Genomic DNA, 20000 nt, shown 5'->3' on the forward strand with positions numbered 1-20000 from the left:
GTGTGTGTGTGTGTGTGTGTGTGTGTGTGTGTGTGTGTGTGTGTGTCGTCGCTGTATGAATGTATCTGAGCCGGTGACTCTGAGGCTCACACTCCAATAAACTGTAGAAAATGAAACTTTTTGTAAATGAAACAATAAAAATGTGACAGTATTTTAAACAGACTGCTGGATTTCTTTACCATAAGGTGGAGCAGGAAGAAGAGCACGGGTGGTGTTTGGTCAGGGGTGTCAAACATAAGGTCCGGGGGCCAGAACTGGCCCTGTGGACACTCGAACGGTTGGAAGAAGTAAAGGAGGGTGGAGATTATCATACGTATGTAGTCTACGCTACACCTGTTAGAGAAACAGTGAAAGGTCATTTAGTATAGATGGAAAGTTTTTTGCAGTAAAAACAAGTAAAACAAAATGTTTTTTTAGTTTTATTCAGTTCAATTCAGCTTTATTTATATGCCAAATCACAACAACAGTCGCCTCAAGGTGCTTAATATTGTACAGTAGATCGTACAATAATACATACAGAGAAAAACCCAACCAATCATATGACCCCCTATGAGCAAGCACTTTGGCAACAGTGGGAAGGAAAAACTCCCTTTTAATTGTGATTGGTGAGAGAAGGAAGACAGGATAAAGACAAGCTGTGGAAGAGAGCATATTTGTGTAATATGTGTAATGTATGACACATATTACACCTGTAACACCTACAGCATGTTCTAATCGCTCTAATAGGATATTATGGTCGACAGTATCGAACGCTGCACTGAGGTCTAGCAGGACAAGCACAGAGATGAGTCCACTGTCAGAGGCCATAAGAAGATAATTTGTAACCTTCACTAAAGCTGTTTCTGTGCTGTGATGAGCTCTGAAACCTGACTGAAACTCTTCAAATAAGTCAAAGGAGCTTGCAAAGAAAAGCGTCTGGACTTCTTTAAGTTACTTGAAGACGTTTCACCTCTCATCCAAGAAGCTTCTTCAGTTCTAAGGTCAAATGGTGGAGAGTCCCAGATATAAACCTAGTGGGAGTGACCCCCACAGAGGGACAAAAGGACCCCCTGATGATCCTCTAATCGCCTGAGCCAAGGTGTGAAACTAGGCGTGGGTCACAATCAGCCAGAGTTTCGGGTGAGCTCATTGTGAAACCTGGCTCCACCTTATCATGCGAATTCCTGAGGTCAGATGGCCCAGGATGTGAGTGGGCGTTAAGGCGTCTGGGAAGGGATCTCAAAACTGGATTATAGATGGCAGAGAGTTGGTGTCGTAAACCCCGCCTCTGTTCAAAGATGGTCGCTCACAGTGGACATAGATGCTTCTTTCACTCCTCTTTCAAACCATCTGTCCTCTCTGTCCAAAATGTGAACATTGGCATCCTCAAAGAGTGTCCTTTATCCTTAAGATGCAGATGGACTGCTGAGTCTTGTCCTGTGGAGGTGGCTCTTCTGTGTTGTGCCATGCGCTTGTGAAGTGGCTGTTTGGTCTCTCCAATGTAGAGGTCTGAGCATTCCTCGCTGCACTGTACAGCATACACCACATTGTTAAGTCTGTGTTTTGGCGTTTTGTCTTTCAGGTGAACCAGTTTCTGTCTGAGCGTGTTGGTGGGTCTGAAATGCACCGGGATGTCATGCTTGGAGAAAACTCGCCTGAGTTTCTCTGATACACCGGCTACATAGGGGATGACAATGTTGTTGCGTCTGTCTTTCTTATCCTCCCTCGCTGGTGTCTGGTCTTCTTTTCTGTGCCTCTTTGCTGACTTTAAGAACGCCCATTTAGGATAGCCGCACGTTTTGAGTGCTTCCTTTACATGTGTGTGTTCCTTCTTTTTCCCTTCAGGCTTAGAGGGAACACGTTCTGCCCGGTGGTGTAGGGTCCTAATTACTCCAAGTTTGTGTTCCAAAGGGTGATGGGAGTCAAACAGGAGGTACTGGTCCGTGTGTGTGGGCTTCCGGTAAACTTCGATGTTGAGGTTGCCGTTCTCTTCAATGTGCACGGCGCAGTCCAGGAAAGGCAGACAGTTGTCCTTTGTGTCTTCCCTGGTGAACTTGATGTTTTTATCCACAGCGTTAATGTGCGCAGTGAAGGATTCCACTTCTTGTGTCTTGATTTTGACCCAGGTGTCGTCTACATATCTGTACCAGTGGCTGGGTACTCTTCCTTTGAAAGAGCCAAGAGCCTTCCTTTCCACTTCCTCCATGTAAAGGTTGGCTACAATAGGTGACACAGGGGAGCCCATGGCACAGCCATGTTTTTGTCTGTAAAAGCCTTCGTTGTACTTGAAATATGTAGTGGTGAGGCAGAGGTCTAACAGTGTGCAGATCTGATCGGGGTTGAAGTTGGTCCTGTCTTCCAAGGAGCTGTCTTCTTGTAGTCGTTTTCTGACAGTCTCCACGGCCTCCGTGGTGGGTATGCAAGTGAAGAGAGAGACTACATCAAAGGACACCATGGTTTCATCTGGATCCAGGGGAAGTTTCTGGACCTTGTCGGTGAAGTCGGTGGAGTTCTTGATGTGGTGTGGGGTTTTCCCACGAGAGGAGCAAGGAGGGTAGCAAGGTGTTTAGCAATGTTATAAGTGGCTGAGTTTATGCTACTGACTATGGGTCTGAGTGGGACAGCTTCCTTGTGGATTTTAGGAAGTCCGTAAATGCAGGGTATGGCATCCCCTGGGTAAAGGCGGTGATATGTAAGGCGGTCAATGATTTTGTCCTTTTCAAAGTCTTGAAGGCAAGCTATAACTTTCTTTTTGTGGCTGATTGTAGGGTCTCGCTTCTTCAAATAAGCCTCTGCAGATGATCTGTTAGCTGTTTGACAACTACTCTTTCAAGGATGTTTGATATGAAAGGAAGGTTGGAGATTGGCCTATAATTAGCTAAGACTGCTGGGTGTAGAGATGCTTTTTGAGTAAAGGTTTAACTACAGCCAGCTTGAAGGCCCTGAGTACTCTGAGTACTTTCTCCCACACTGGAAACACTGGGATGATCACATTATGTGAACATTACCTAATAAGACTGATTCAGCACAGACAGTTATGTTAAACTTTTCTAGCAGTCCTTCACAAACAGGGAACAGTCTGTCTATTCTCTCCATCTGTCAGCTGCTGCTGGCTCTTCCTCCTCCTCTTCCTCACACACTGCTGAGTTTGTCCTGGTGGATTATCAGGGCTGCAAAGCCTCACAGATGATGTGCAGCAGTGGGTCCCTCAGTCTGTCCTCACTCTGGACACTTGCAGTCGTCACACATGGAAATCAAATGTGTGATAAGCTGCAGGATTCAAACACAAGTGTAACTTATAAACACATGTTCATACTTTTATTCCACAATCAGAGAGAAAGAAACAGAGAGAGAGTGCAGGACAGACAGACAGGTGGCAGTCTCAGGTGTACACACTGCTACACAACAGCACAGAGAAGCAGGATTTAGTGTTTGTGTTATTACGAAACAAGAAGAGTTCCCAATTATTAAACTTTATTAAGAAACAGTATACACAACATGTACACAACCAGAACAAAATGAACATATGCCAGGGGGTGTGATACAAAGAATTACATACATTCAAATAATTTGTAATTACTACAAAGAGTAATAGTTTTCACAGCCTTTTTGTTAAGTGATCCACGAATCAATTTTATGTAACATAAAGCATCATTATAGTAATGTTTAAAACTAGCCTTTTTGTTACTGTATTTGCATTTGTGAAAATAAAATTTAGCTAAGATAACTAACAAGTTTATTATAAAGTAAACATCATCTTTTTTTTTGCCTTCGAAAGAAACAAAATACAACATTTTCCCGTTTCACAGTAAAGTCTTTGTAGAGATGTCCAGTTTCATCTTAGGTTGTGATTATAATATAGATAAGCTTCCAGAAAAGCTCTCGATGCTTCACAAACAAGTTCTATTAGCTTGGTCCCTTATATATATAAACACAACTTTACACCCCATACGTATTCAATTTGGAATAATAGGAACATAGTGCATAAAAATAAATCATTATTTTTTTCTAGGTGGGTTGAGAAATGGATTGTTTTAGTGAATCAGCTGTTTAATCCTAATGGGCAGCTCATGTCTTATTCAGAATTCTTAAACACTTATAAATTTCCAGCCACACCCAAAGAATATGCCATATTATTTGATGCAATACCTACGGGTATTATAATGCTTTTTAAAGGTATTCAACCTTGCATATCATCTGTTTCTCTCCCCAACCCTTTAGATTCACACATAGGAAGAATCTGTCTAACAAACCGTAGTAAAAGTAATAAGAATATTCATGCTTTGTTCCAGACAGAATCTCTAACTATCCCACATGTGGTCTCTTATTGGAATTCCTTTGTCAGTGACATTAACTGGAAAAGAGTATGGTCAATTCCTAACAAGTATCTGGTAACGAATAAAGTGAAGGAAGTCTCATTTAAAATACTGCATAAATGTTATCCTGCTAATCATTACATGACGAAGTTCAAAAGGGACATAAATGTGAGCTGTGGATTTTGTGGAAGCCATCCTGAGACTGCAGCACCTCTTCTGGATCTGTTCATACGCTGGAACATTTTGGAAAGACTTCAGTAGATTCATTGCTGGACATCTCTATAAAGACTTTACTGTGAAATGGGAAAATGTTGTATTTTAACTTATTGTAAAAAGCCTAATTTTAAACATTACTATAATGATGTTTTATGTTACATAAAATTGATTCGTGGATCACTTAACAAAAAGGCTGTGAAAAATCTAATCAAATCAAATCACTTTTATTGTCACATCACATGTGCAGGTACATTGGTACAGCACATGTGAGTGAAATTCTTGTGTGCGAGCTTCACAAGCAACAGAGTTGTGCAAAATACAATAATGTAAACAAGCAAAATACAAGAATGGCTACATCTGAAACTAATAAATATATGTACAATATATAATAGTGTATGCATTTCTGGATGTGTGTGTGTGTGTGTGTGTGTGTGTGTGTGTGTGTGTGTACACATATTTTACAGATTGAATAGAGTAAACAATAAATAAAATATATAAAAATATACAGAGTGTAGACATGTGCAAAACAGTGGCATTACTGTACAGTATGGAGTGCATAATGTTAAAGTTCCAGTAGTGAAGCTGAGGTGTCTATGACGTGTTCAGCAGTCTGATGGCCTGGTGGAAAAAGCTGTCTCTCAGTCTGCTGGTACGGGACCGGATGCTGCAGAACCTCCTTCCTGATGGAAGCAGTCTGAACAGTTTATGGCTGGGGTGACTGGAGTCCTTGATGATCCTCCCCGCTTTCCTCAGGCACCGCTTCCTGTAGATGTCTTGGAGGGAGGGAAGCTCACCTCCAATTATCCGTTCAGAGCACCGCACTACTCGCTGGAGAGCTTTGCAGTTGTAGTCGGTGCTGTTGCCATACCAGGTGGTGATGCATCCAGTGAGGATGCTCTCAATGGCACAGTGATAGAAGGTCCTGAGGATGCGGGGGCTCATGCCGAATCTTTTCAGTCTCCTGAGAAAGAAGAGGCGCTGCTGCGCCTTCTTCACTGTTTTGTTTGTGTGTACTGACCACGTAAGATCCTCAGCCAGATGTACACCAAGGAACCGGAAGCTGCTCACTCTCTCCACAGCAGCACCGTTGATGGTGATGGGGGTGTGTACTTCTCTGCACCTCCGGAAGTCCACTATCAACTTCTTTGTCTTTGCGACGTTGAGGGTGAGATGGTTGTCTTGACACCAGTGGGTCAGGGCGCAGGGCGAAAACTATTACTATTTGTAGTAATTACAAATTATTTGAATGTATGTAACTCTTTGTATCACACCCCCTGGCATATGTTAATTCTGTTCTGGTTGTGTACATGTTGTGTATACTGCTTCTTAATAAAGTTTAATAATTAAATTTTAAAAAAAGAAGCGTGGTCCGGTGCACGCTTAGTGGTCCCATATATCCCACAATTCATAGCGCGGCGGTGGGTGTGGATAAAAAAAAAAAGCATACAGACTGTCACTACCCGATCCGTACCGGAAACCCGATCGGTACCCCGCATGCGCAAATCTTACGTCACTTCCTCTCTTTGCCAACATTGCGACATTCAATATATTTGAATGGTACGGTTAGCGCCCAGTTAGCTCCAAGCATTTCTCAACAGCTCTGACTCATTTTCGACTGCCCGGGACATTTAAACAATGGATAATCCGTATACAAAGAAATTCATGCTTTTCTCCTCAACAGAGAGCGTCCCCCGATTGAGCAACAGCGCCGTAAAATAAGAAGAATGGCGCCTAATTACAGAGTTAATAATGCAGACTTTGTAATATCTCACGTGTAGATTCATCAGCCAGATGAAGTGTTTACTGACAATTGACAGTGATAGCGGACATCATCATCACTATTCCAACAATCCTCTCCTCACAGACAAGCATAAACACACTCGACTATCGCTAAATCAGATTTAACACACGTTTGTAATGACGCTAATTCAGTTTATAATAGGGTTTATTCGCTCGGTCAGCAGGTGGCGGTATCCTCGTACACTGGGGAGTACACTGCCATTAAACGAACAGAAGAAGAAGAAAACATCTGCACATGCGCGGTACGGATCGGGTAGATCCGATTTGTACGGTCAGACTTTACACATGCGCAGTAAGGATCGGAGAGTCCTGATCCGTAACTTTCTTTTTATTTTTCGTTTTTGTCTACATTGTACTGAAATGCTTCATTATTGCAAACATTTTAAGATATACTTGTTATTCTTAACATCTTAACAGATACTCTGACCCATAACTATCGTAAAACGCTACGACCGGAAGTAGAAACCTTTCGCGCATGCGGGGTACCGATCGGGTTTCTGGTACGGATCGGGTAGTGACACAGACCCTGAATTGGGACACCCTTCGTCGCGTCGCTGTGACGTAATCGGTCTCCAAATGCGCACTACGAAGCGTGCGGTCCTAACAGAGAGAAGTCCTTTTGCACCAATTGGGAACTTTTTAAATTTGAAGCATGCAAATTCTTGAGAAGATACGGGAGTCAAATTGCTAAATTAAGGAAAGCGGAAGAACAGGAAGTAATAAGCAGAATTGCCTCTTATTACCAGACGTCCCCAGAAGAAATATCAGAGGACGATAAATTAAGTTTACTAGAACTTCAAAATAAACTGGACGGTTTATATCGACGCAAGGCTGAGGGTGCCTTCATAAGATCCAGGAAGAGGTGGCTGGAGGAGGGCGAACAAAATTGTGCTTACTTTTCAGACTTGAAAAATACAGATCAAAAACAAACTCTATTCATCAACTAAATATTAATGGCATTGTCTCTGACAATCCTGGAGAAATTTCACATTTCTGTGCCGAATTCTATACTAAACTATACGACTCAAAATATAATGAGGCTGTCTCAACAGGATTTTTCAATAATATTAAAAACCTAAAATCTATTGTTGTGGAAGATAGAAGTTATTGTGACAGCCCTCTGACTGTGGAGGAAGTTTGTAATTCCATTTCTGCACTTAAGGCCAATAAATCTCCCGGCACAGATGGTTTGACTGCAGAGTTTTATAAATCCTTTTCTAATCTCCTGGCTCCGTTTTTACTGCAGGTTTTTACAGAAAGTATAGAGAACAACACCCTCCCTCCTTCTCTTACTCAAGGTCTCATAACACTTATTCCAAAACCAAACAAAGACTTACTCTTTATTGATAATTGGAGACCCATCTCCCTGCTTAATAATGACTATAAGGTTATGGCTTTAGTACTTGCTAACAGAATTAAAGAGGTCTTGGAAACAATTATTGATGAGACACAATCAGGCTTTATGAGAAACAGACACATTTCTAATAACATTAGACTGGTTTTGGATTTACTTGATTACTCTGATCTGATACCTGACAATAGTTTCATTCTCTTCCTGGATTTTTATAAGGCTTTTGATACAATTGAACATCAATTTATTTTCCACTGTTTGGAAAAATTTGGCTTTGGCAAGTTTTTCTGTAAAGCTGTCAAAACCTTATACACAAATGGCAATAGTTCTATTAAAATGATTAACGGCTGCACCCCGAGATTTGACCTGAAACGTGGTATTCGCCAAGGATGTCCTATTTCACCATATTTATTTTTACTTTGTACACAAATTCTTGCAACTAATATTTCAAACAGTGTTGTGCAAGGAATCAGCACAGCTGATAAGGAGCTCGTCATCAGCCAGTTAGCCGATGACACCACACTCTTCTTGAAGAATGCAAACCAAATCCCTCCAGCCCTTACTGTGATTAGTGATTTCTCTGAGGCCTCTGGTTTATGCCTAAATCTTAAAAAGTGTGAGTTACTAGCAATTAAAGACTGCCCTGCAAATACTATCTGTAATATCTCTGTTAAACAAGAAGTCACATACTTGGGACTGTTAATATCCAAAGACCAAAAATCAAGATGCTCTTCAAATTTTTTTTTTTTTTTTTTTTTTTGTGTCCCGTTTGGATCTTTAGCATCAGAATTGTTGTCTTAAGGCCAAGAAAGATGCCAAGCGGATTTATTTTACCAAGTGGATCATCATGGCCTTGCCATATTGGTCCATTTGATTGACCTTTATTATAATTATGAATTTATTTTATTTTCAGTTGCTACAAACGGGACAGACATGACTGGGGGATAGGACAGGGAGAGAGAATGAAAGAAAGAGAGGGAGAGAAAGAAAACCAAAGGGGAGAAGAGACGGTGAGAAGGGGGGGAAGAAAGAAAGAAAAACAAAACAAACAAAACACCTGGATCACCTGTATGGAGAAAAAAAACAGAAGAGAAAGCAAACAACAAAGAGCAACATAATAAAAAGAACAGCACCATCACAATAAACTAGCTAGCAGTAAATATCAGTAGATACTAAATAATAAACGATATTGTGCAGCACGCAAGATAGACAGCGTACAATGTGCTTTGAGGCAGCAGCCAAGAAAGCTGTAGTCCGCGTCTGTGAATACCCGTGTGTACACCTGTGTGCACACCTGTGTGGATCAGCATTGTTTTGGAGGAAGGAAGGTTCAGGGTTTCAGTAGTCATCATCATGGGCTCATCGGATTAGAATGAGAATAAGCAGTCATCATTTGCAGGTTTTGTCGTTTTATTGTATAACAGGTAAAGGAAAGAAAGACACACATGGACTGCTCTCTCTAAAAAGGACATAAAGTACGATTTAAGTAACTCAAAATGATACATGAACTCAGGAGACTCAAAGAGAAACTCACCTCAGCTGCCGCCCCATGTGGGAGTGAAGAAAGAGTGAGGGGTAGGTGAGTGCAGTCCTCATATAACGAGTGACAGGTGAGTGCAATTAAGGCCAAGCACCACACCCAATCAAAGGTGAGGAAAAGAAACAAGGTGCATCTGGTGAAGTGAATGTGCTAGAAGGTGAGCCTTTAGAACAAGCATGCTTGCATTCCAAAGGTTCCTTCATGTAATGATCTGCTAGAGGGTGTGGGGGGGCCACAGCCCTGTCCTCCAGGGCATGAAGCAGGTATGGAGGAGATCAAAAATCCAGACATCCAGAGGCCCCCAGAACACAAGAGACCAAGGAAGACCAACAGAGGGGCAGCCGCGCCACTGTCCCAGTAAGAGCTGAGGAGAGTCCCAGATGAGGGCTCACTCAGCAGCCGCGGAGCAGAAGCCAGGGGGAGTTGCAGTGACGCGCCCGTGAGCTCCGCCGGCAGCCAGCTGTGCCTGAGTGACCGAGCCCCAGGCCGAGAGGCCGGGGGCACCCCACCTCCGAAGTGGCCCGAGCGAGCCCCAGGCTCCAGGCCCCGACAAGCGGCCGCCAAGGAGTGAGCCGGCGTGTACCTGGACGCCCACCCCCAGACACAAAGAACCACCAACGCACCGATGTCTGAGGGAGTCCGCCACTGGCAGGGGGAGTGGTGGTGGGAGATAGGCCTCCAAACCTTGGAGGGCCTGAGATGTCCCCAGAGAGGTGGCGTCTGACACCCAACCTGACATATAGACACAGACATACAGGCACACACAAACATCCATTCCCACCCTCATGCTCTCATATACACTTACTCCACACTCAACCAACGTGGAGACAGACATAAAGAGACGCTGTACACACGATCACACTCCCCAAGCGTACTCTACAAACCGGGTCTAGGTACCCTTGCCCCTGGAGGGGGAACTGCACCCAGACCCAGGTGGTGTTACCCTTTTCCCTGCGGTGGGGGGAGGCAGACCGCCCCGACTCTGCAGCAGCAGGGAGGCCCCACACTCCAGACCGCAGTCGGACGGCCAACTCCTCCTCCTAGCCCCCCCGCTCCAGCAGGTCGCAGAGAACGGGGGTGAGAGAAGACTCCAAACCTCCCTCCACCCGCTCATTGTAATGTTGATGCATGTGTGTTCTAAGGTGCATTTAAAACCCAGGAGGGCATGGAGCTACCTGCCAGAGAGCAGCAGGTAAGCGCATGGTCCCTCCTGCTAGCCCTCAATGTCTACGTGTATTTAACATTGAGAGGTGGGCAACGACGCCAGGGGTGAAGTGTACACCCTGATGGTAATTTGGACTCCGTGTATCGTGCCCACCCCCAAGATCCTATATGTATGTGTAATGAGAGTGTGAGTAATGTGAATGTCTAAGTTGTGGGATAAAATTGAGGCAGAGGCAGCCAGAAGGGGACAGAGGGGGGGGGTAGCCTCCTCTGCACCCTGGTGACATACCCCAAGGTCCTGCATGTGTGGGTGGTTGTGGTGGAGCGGGAGGAGGGAGGCAGCTGGAGATGGGGAGGGAAGGAAGGGAGGGGCAGGTGACCCCTCCCTGGGGCCAGCTCCCCCGCTGACCCCAGTAGGTACTCCCATACTCCCCGACCCGCCAGGGAAAGGGGGCCCAGGCCCATCCAGACCAGGGCCCAGTGCAGCAGCGCCCCCCGGCCCCACAGAGCCCGGGACAGTCCACCCAACCCCACCACAGAGAAAACTGTACCCACCCCACCATCCACTCATCTTCCAGACTACATGAGACAATAGACGCCCAGGCTGAGATCTTCCTCCACCTCTCCTGTATCTCCCCCTCCTGCAGAGAGTTCCTGAAGAGAGGAAAGCTCCTGCAAGGTGCTCTTCAAATTTCACTCCAATTATACAGAGAACCCTAAAAAAGTTCAACCAGTGGCTGCAAAGGGACTTGTCTTTGAAAGGTAGAGTGTTACTTACCCTTTGACTACGATGACCTGGATGACTGAGAACCTTCACAGACATGTTACTTACTAAAGCTGAAGGGATATCCCGATGAACATATGCTGCTCTCTCCTTACATCTGGATAAGAAAAGTAGTAAAGATATTGACCGTATGCTCTTTAATTTTATATGGAAAAACCGTACGCACTATATTAGAAAAACTGTTGTGATGAATAAATATGAATCAGGTGGGCTTAACGTCTTAGACTTTTCTACTTTAAACAACACTTTCAAAATTAATTGGGCTAAACATTTTCTTAAAAACTACCTCTATCTGGAACTTTATACCATATCATATTTTCTCTCGTTTTGGTGGCTTTACTTTTATTTTAAATTGTAATTACAATGTTGAGAAACTCCCTGTAAAGCTTTCATCCTTCCATAAGCAGGTCCTCTTAGCGTGGACCCTCATTTATAAACACAACTTCTCACCTCACAAATACCTCATCTGGAACAACAGAGATATTTTATAGAAAAATAAATCACTTTTCCTGGAAACTTGGATCCAGAATGGGATCCTATTGGTGGCTCAGCTGGTTAGTAAAGAGGGACAACTACTTACTTACAACGACTTTATTGCACTATATAATTTTCCAATCAGTGTTCAGGAATTCTCAATGGTGCTTGGTGCCATACCCTCAGGGACTTTAATGTTATATAAAAACACTGACAGCTCGATCTCTACCTCAGTCACTCTCCCTGATCCAGCTGAGTCAGCAGTGGGAAAAATCTGCTTTTCACAGGAACTTGGTAACAGCAATAAGAGAATACGTAGTTTATGCCAAGAAGATATCGTCTCTCTCCCATATATAACATCTTATTGGAACCGATTTGTTCCAGATATGAAGTGGAAGACAGTCTGGATGGTCCCCCATAAATATTTGATTGTAAATAAGGTGAAAGAAGTCTCTTTTAAAATTCTACATAAATGTTATCCAGCCAGTCACTACATGGTCAAATTTAAAAGGGACATAAATACTAATTGTACTTTCTGTGGGGATCATCCAGAAACTGTGACACATCTTTCTTGGTGCTGTTCTTTTACACAGAGATTCTGGAAGGAATTTAGCAGGTTTGTTATTGTCCATATTTTAAGGGAGTTTTCTTTACGATGGGAAAATGTTTTATTCTGTTTCTTTAAGTTCCCCAAGAAGTATGAGAAATGTTTTTTATGATAAATTTCTTAATACTTTTAGCTAAAGTTTTTATCCATAAATGTAAGTTTACTAACAAAACACCATATTTCTGTCATTATTTTAAGGATGTGCACATGCACATACAATCAATATCAGACTCCACCAACAAAAAGGCTCAAAACAATGTATGTATGTGAATTTTTGCGTGTATTCTTATAATTGTTACCTTTTTCTTTTACCCCTGGCTTTGTGTGTTCATGTTCTGTTGTTTTGTATACTTCATCTGTTCGTATGTTGTGTACTCATTGTTTGTTAAATAAAGTTTATTTTTTTAAAAATTTTAAAAAAAAAGCGTGCGGTCGCTGGGACACAGCTTGCGTCTGCGTCGTGACGTCGTACGAGCGCTCTTAGTAGTCATAGTAACAGTACTTCGTCTCTCATCCGAGCAGGAGCACGCGCTGCGTAATCGTGCCCGCTGCCGCCTCATGGAGCCTCCGCTCCACGCCCCGGCGCGCGGCAGCTGCACAGCCGCGATCCACGCACCGAGCCCCGGCTTGCTCCGCGCCGAGCCCCGGAGGAGGTCAGAGGACCTGGCAGCACGCGGACAGCACCGCTACTGCAGTACTACGACAGAGTACACGCTGAGAGTACACAGGTGAGCCAGCAGCGCCCACCTGGACTCCATCCAGCAGCAGGAGTACTACTGCAGTACTACAGGAGGTCAGTGTAAGTACTACTGCAGTACTACTGCAGTACCACAGCAGTACTGTAGTACTATAGCAGTGTCAAAGCAGTACTTAAATACCACAGCAGTAGTTGGAGGCCGTGCTGTGCTGGGTGGAGATAAGCTGATAATTGTCTGAGCGGATATTCTGCTGCAGATGGGGAGCACGGCTGAGAGGAGGGAGGAGGAGGAGGAGAGGAGCGACAGGAGGAAGAGGAGGAGACCGCTGAGGCTCCACATGCCTGTAAGTGTGTGTGTGTGTGTGTGTGTGTGTGTGTGTGTGTGTGTGTCTCATATCATAACATCGCCAACAGAGGTACAGCAAATGTTGCTCAGAGACCAGGGGAGGGGCTTAGGTCCCTCATCAGACCAGTGTGTGAGGAGGTGGGCGGGGCTAACAGGTGCAGCCTTGTGTGAAATCAGACAGAAACTTAAAACAGTCGAGTCAGCATCGCTCCGTCTGATCCCACAGAGATGATGACGAGGCAAGAAGCACGGGCACACACACGCACGCACACACACACACACACACACACGCACACACACACACGCACGCACACACAGAGCCGCAGTGACCGGCAGTCAGCAGCTGTTCTGGTTGGAGGACGCTCGTCCATGCAGGACTTCATGTGAACACGCTGAGGACAGGCTTGAGTCCCTGCAGGTTTGAGATGAAGCCACACTGAGTGATGGTGGTGGTGGGCGGGTGAGAGGCGGGTGAGGCCCGGTGGATGGGAGTGTTTGAGGAGTGTTCCTGCTCGTCTCCTCTGGTCTCATGGTCCACACTAACGTCCGTGGCTGACTCCGAACTGCATCACAGACCGCCTCCGTCACCACCCCGGGGCAGCCAAACACTGGCTGATTTAATCTGTTGTCCAACAATTAGCCTGATCCCCAGAGGACAGATTGACCTGGAGTTCACTGAGGGTCACGGGTCAACTCGACTCTCGTCCACCTCTGGAACCACTAAACACACACACACACACACACACACACACACACACACACACACACACACACACACACACACACACGCTAGGGGAAGCATTATGTCTATTAGATGTCCCCACAAAGATATGAAAACACGACTGTGTGTGTGTGTGTGTGGATGACACAGTTGGTCTACATCCCAGCCATCCGTTTCCAATGGCAACCAGTGAGACAGGCTGGTGAGAAAGGCAGTGTGCTGGAGGAAGAGGGGCGAGTGAACCCTGATCGCCGCCTTGCAGGATGCCCTCCTCGTGGTGACCTCTGAGCTCTGAGCTCCCCTCGGGAAGAGTGTAGTGGTGAATAATTTTGCTCAGAGGAAGGTGAAGCCGCATCCGCCTGTGCGGGTGTTGCTGCTCGCGGTGTGTCGCCCTCTATGACTTCCTGCTCGTGGATTCGATGACGCTGTAACCTGCAGGACGAGTTTAAAGTTGGGAGACGCAGATGGAGGCGGAGTTTGATCTCAGACTCTCAGACCAGCTGAAACCAGAGTTTATGCTTCAACCGGCTCAGCAGATGTTTGCTGATAATTTCAGCCTGCTCCCTCGTCGCCCTCATGTTTACCTCCCAAACTGTCCCATGATGCAACAGGAGAGGAGGCTGGTCCTCAGCATGCCAGGCGTCTGAGTTTCCGCTTCGCTCTGCAGTTCAGCAGTTCAGCGTTATCGTCTCTGTGTTGCTGCAGGACCTGAGCGTCTTCACCATGCCCTTCCTGGACGGAGACCCGGGCCGAGCCGAGAGGGACGGCGGCAGTAAGGTAACGCCATGTTTAATTTAACCTGACCCCGATTTGATTTCAGAGTAGAGGGAATCACATTCGTGTGCAGCGTACCGAGCCCGGGCCTGAGTCAGTCCAGTGCTTTCTTTCCTCTCAGCACCAAACTGTAGATTTTGTCACTCCTAATATTGTAGCCAGGATGGATTGTTTCACCTGCATGGAGACCTTTGACCTCATGTTGTCACAGCCAAACCTTCCAAACACCAGCGCCACACCTCAGATCCACTGCGGACCTTTAATCTGCTTAAAGACATAAAGATGCTCGTGAATAGTCTTGGAGTCAATGGTCCAATGACTGTGTGTAGGATGTATATAACCTGCTGCACAAGTGTCCTGGGGGGAGGCATGGCTACGCACAGGTGGGAAAGGCGCAGTGGAAGCTTTGAGTTGTTGTGTAAAGGAAGGCGATCGCTCAATCAGTCACGTGATTATTGGACTAACACTTTGGTCCCTTTAAAAAGAGGCTGGCACATGTTAAAGCGCTGACACTCCTAAACCCTCATCCAGTCTGAATGTGGCCACCTCGACTGCACGCTGAGTCTGCACGTTGTCACGTTGTGTCCATTACATAACTACAGCTGGAATATGTTTCAGTGAACGGGTAAAAAAACCAAACTTGTGTCCGTGTCCAAATATAAATGGACCTGAATGTATGATGTAAACAGAACTGGTCCTAGCAGGGAACCCTGAGGAGCAGCATGTCCAGCTGTGTGCTGACGTCACACAGCTGTTCTCCAGCTGTTCCACAGCAGAACAGATCCAGTTAGGAAGGTTTACCATCATGGCTTCCTCCCATCCAGCAGGGGGAGCCCGTGTGCCACTCTGCCAGCCCCACCAGGAGCTTCTTCCATCGGTCTCCCTTCAGCCGACCCTCCAGCCCACGCTCCGCCCCCGCCAGGACCTCCAGCTCCAAGACCAGCCCCAGCTCTCCTAAAACCATCTTCCCCTACCAGCCCGGACCCCCGCAGCTGGACTCACCGCCCAGATCCCCACGCAGGTAAATAAACACACCTGAACACACACACAAACATGAAAAGTGACACTCGGAGATTTATCTTTAAAGAGACTCACACTGCACTGTGTGTGTGTGTCAGGCTAAGTTTCAGTGGGATCTTCAGGTCTGCCTCCAGGGATTCAAACCATCAACCCTCATCCTCCCCCGTCAGCATCAAACTGTTCAGCCGCAACAAGAGAGACAAGGCCAGAAGTACAGTGTGTGAGTGTGTTATTGTATAGTGTAACAGTAGAGCCTGACGCAGGAGTGTTTTAGTGTTTGTGGAAACGCATGCATTCACCTGCACACACACAGAACCTGGAGTGTGTCCTGTCTCTGTGCACCTTTCGCACCATCTAGTGGTCGTGTAATTGAGCCAAGAGAACAAACAGCAAAGCCGATTCTCCGCCCAGATGTAATAATGTTCAAAGGTAGGCTGTAAGAACACACCTGAGATTTTAAAGTTTCAGGTAAATGACTCAGCAGATCAGGACCTCCTCCTCTTCCTCACTTGCTGCTTTCAAACTGTCAATCTTCTCCTGACTCAAGTGTTTCAGTGATCAGGTGAGCTAAGAGGAATGCTAACATAGAAATCAGCACATAGTAAAGCTAAAGGTGGACACTGGGGCCAGAGACTTCATTATCTCCATGTATCCATCGCCTGTAGTCACAGACAGGAGCTGAAGCTGTCTCTGAGTCAGACTCGGACCTCAGACCTCAGACTTCAGACCTCAGACTCAGACCTCAGACTCAGACCTCAGAGTCAGACTCAGACCTCAGACTTCAGACTCAGACCTCAGACTCAGACCTCAGACTTCAGACTTCAGACTTCAGACTCAGACCTCAGACTCAGACCTCAGACTCAGACCTCAGACTTCAGACTTCAGACTCAAGACCTCAGACTCAGACCTCAGTCTTCAGACTCAGACCTCAGACTCAGACCTCAGACCTCAGACTCAGACTTCAGAATCAGACCTCAGACTTCAGACTCAGACCTCAGACTTCATACCTCAGACTCAGACCTCAGACTCGGACCTCAGAGTCAGACTCGGACTTCAGACTCAGACCTCAGACTTCAGACTTCAGACCTCGGACCTCAGACCTCAGACCTCAGAGTCAGAGTCAGACTCAGACCTCAGAGTCAGACCTCGGACCTCAGAGTCAGAGTCAGAGTCAGACTCAGACCTCAGAGTAAGACTCAGACCTCAGACTTCAGACTCAGACCTCAGACTTGGCCCTCAGACTTCAGACTTCAGACTCAGACCTCAGACTCAGACCTCAGACTCAGACCTCAGACCTCAGACTCAGACTTCAGACTTCAGACTCAAGACCTCAGACCTCAGACCTCAGAGTCAGACTCAGACCTCAGACTTCAGACTCAGACCTCAGACTCAGACCTCAGACTTCAGACTTCAGACTCAAGACCTCAGACTCAGACTTCAGACTCAGACCTCAGACCTCAGACCTCAGACTTCATACCTCAGACTCAGACCTCAGACTCGGACCTCAGAGTCAGACTCGGACCTCAGAGTCAGACTCAGACTCAGACTTCAGACTCAGACTCAGACTCAGACTCAGACCTCGGACCTCAGAGTAAGACTCAGACCTCAGACCTCAGACCTCAGACTTCAGACTCAGACCTCAGACTTGGCCCTCAGACTTCAGACTTCAGACTCAGACCTCAGACTCAGACCTCAGACTTAGACTTCAGACTCAGACCTCAGACTCAGACTTCAGATGTCTGTGAAGGTTCCCAGTCATCCAGGTCATTGTAGTCTAAGGAGCTTCAGAACTGAAGAAGCTTCTCGGATGAGAGGTGAAACGTCTTCAAGCCACTTAAAGAAGTCCAAACGCTTTTCTTTCCAAGCTCCTTAGACTACAGACTCAGACTTTAGAGTCAGACCTCAGACTTCAGACTCAGACCTCAGACTTCGCGTTTATCGCTGGATCACTTCCGCCGGCTGCTGTGAGTGTGAGCAGCCTGAATGCAATCAATGCTCCGGATATTAAAAGTCAATTCAGACTCTATTAGAGGGAATAAATCAGCTTAGCAGCTGCTGTTATTAACACAGGCCCTCACACACACACTCCCTCTGCCCCTCGCCGCCCCTCCCGGGTGAATTTCCGGAGCAGGGCTTGGCGTCTCTTCAGTCGGAGCGTTTGGCAGCTCGGGCTCGCTCTCACACGTGCTCGTGCTGCAGAGGACTGCGGTGGACTCTAACCTGGAACTGTGACGTAACCCTACAATCCTCTAAAACATTCTGCAAAAAAGCCCATAATGTGAGGGTGCACTCACACTTAGTCCCCACTGCAGGGCTCATAAGCCTCAAACCTGCAGCCTCTCTAACGTCCAGCAGGGTGTGACTCTGATTGGTCAATGATGTCAGAGCTGGTGGTCTCGCGCTGATTGAATGAAGTTTAACTTTGTTCTCAATAGAAGGAAAACAATCATGCGATGATTCTGGGCGGGGTTACTCTGTGATTGACAGGCTTCTTTCTTGGTTTAGCTTTAAAAAAGCTTTTATTTTGGTAGTTCAGAGGTCTTTTTCCTGCAGACTTCCTCTCGGTGAACAACTGGATGGATGCTTGTTACAGGAGGAGACCCGGGTGTCCTAGGAGATGAAGGGGGTGGGTGGAGCATAGGGAGGTCTGAGCGTGTCTGTCTACGCTGTTGGTGGGTTAAAGTTGAATGACTGACCTTTAGTTTCTATGGTAACAGCCAACATGGGGCTGGTTAGCCTGCTAGCTGAAGCTGATGTCTTCATCACGCTGGCATGACACACAGCGTCCACACACGGAGCGTTGCCTCAGTAACGCTCGTATTTACCAGTACTCTCATTGGCCTCAGAATTCAGAAAACATTACCTCAGGACCCGCCCACTTTGTGTCGCTAGCTTCCAGTGTCTGTGACTTCTGGGGTCACGCTGAGTTTTGCCCGGAGCAGGGTTGGTATCTCTGCGAGCCCAGCTGTGGGAGGTCCTGCTGGGGGCGGAGCCTGAGCCTCTCAGAGTCTGCGGTTCAGAATGACCCAGCGAGGCTGTGACAGCTGATCCGTGCTGGTGCCGGCGCCCCGCTGCTGTGTAAGTAAACAGTGACCTGATATTAGAAAGCTGCCGCTGTATCCGCCTCATGATCCTGTAACTGTGATCCTTCAAAACCGCAGTGCGGCGCCTCGGGCTGGGCGGAGCAGAGAGCGCCTTTGTTCCCGTCTCACGCTGTGACCACCTGCAGCATGAACTCACGGCCTTTTTCCCACACTGCAGGAAGCGTGGACGTCACCGACGTCGGAGCGCTCTGAGGACTTACTGTGGAAATAATACACGTTACATCATCATGGCCTGATTTCACACCGCAGCAGCTTCACAGCCGTGTTCGAAGCCTCAGACCTGTGACATCACCAGGGAGTCAGATACACACCACGAACGCTCGTTACGGTCTCACTGCCGCTCGCTCATGTCATGTTGTTATCTCCTCACCAATCAGATCTCAGGTTTGTCTTTCCTGATGAGCGTCAGTAAGAAACAAGACACTTTATTAGGTACACCTGTTTGTAGCGTGGCGGAAGCTGCCGGAAGCGTTCCTCAGAGGCTTCGGTCCATGATGGGATGACATCATCATGACATCATCACACTGATGATCCCACAGGTGAAATCTGTGAGTGTGGAGGCGTCCGAGTCCAGCGACCTCAGCCGCCGCTCACGTCCCCGTATGTCAAACGGTCCCTCTGTGGCGGTGACGCTCACAGTGATGACCCAGTTTATCACAGACTTTGATGCATGTTTGTGACCTCACAGCGCGTTAGCTTCAGTCAGAGCACAGAGCGAGACTCCACCCCCTTCCTCCTCCTCCCCTCCTCCCCTCCTGCTCCTCCTCCCTCAGAGAGGCTCAGTCTGACTGTAGCTCCACAGTGTTTTTCAGTGCAGGCAGCAGAGGGAGGCATGGCTACCACACACACAGAGTGAGCTCTGATACTCTGCGGGGCTCAAACAGTCTGAGGACTCTGCAGGACGAACACGTCCGTTCACCTGTCCGTCTCCCCGTCTCTGTGTGACTCAACAGGACGTCGGGACTTTTTGCGGACTTGAACTTCCTGCCTGGACTTTGACGACAGCACTTTCTCCTCCTCTGCCGTCCTTCAGGCTTTAAACTGAACTCTGTAAGAAAAACACTGAAAACTTAAAACTGACGGACCCTGCAGCAGCCAATCAGAACG

General features: G+C 46.7%; 2 protein-coding genes across 2 annotated transcripts in view; both read left to right on the forward strand.

Moving 5' to 3' along the window:
- The window catches only part of LOC309714379 (activin receptor type-2B-like), a 28828-nt gene extending 28670 nt beyond the window's left edge, over nt 1-158 (forward strand). Inside the window, exon 12 of the mRNA XM_082546808.1 lies at nt 1-158. This exon is cut by the window's left edge and continues 4238 nt beyond it. The gene's annotated coding sequence lies outside the window, so the exon portion shown is untranslated.
- A 19554-nt stretch (nt 159-19712) lies between these two features.
- Nucleotides 19713-20000, forward strand: part of LOC309714370 (uncharacterized protein) — a 17579-nt gene continuing 17291 nt past the window's right edge. The window contains exon 1 of the mRNA XM_082546780.1: nt 19713-20000. This exon is cut by the window's right edge and continues 851 nt beyond it. The gene's annotated coding sequence lies outside the window, so the exon portion shown is untranslated.

This window comes from Aulonocara stuartgranti, assembly GCF_965226115.1.
Source record: "Aulonocara stuartgranti genome assembly, chromosome: 9".
Classification (NCBI taxonomy): Eukaryota; Metazoa; Chordata; class Actinopteri; order Cichliformes; family Cichlidae; genus Aulonocara; species Aulonocara stuartgranti.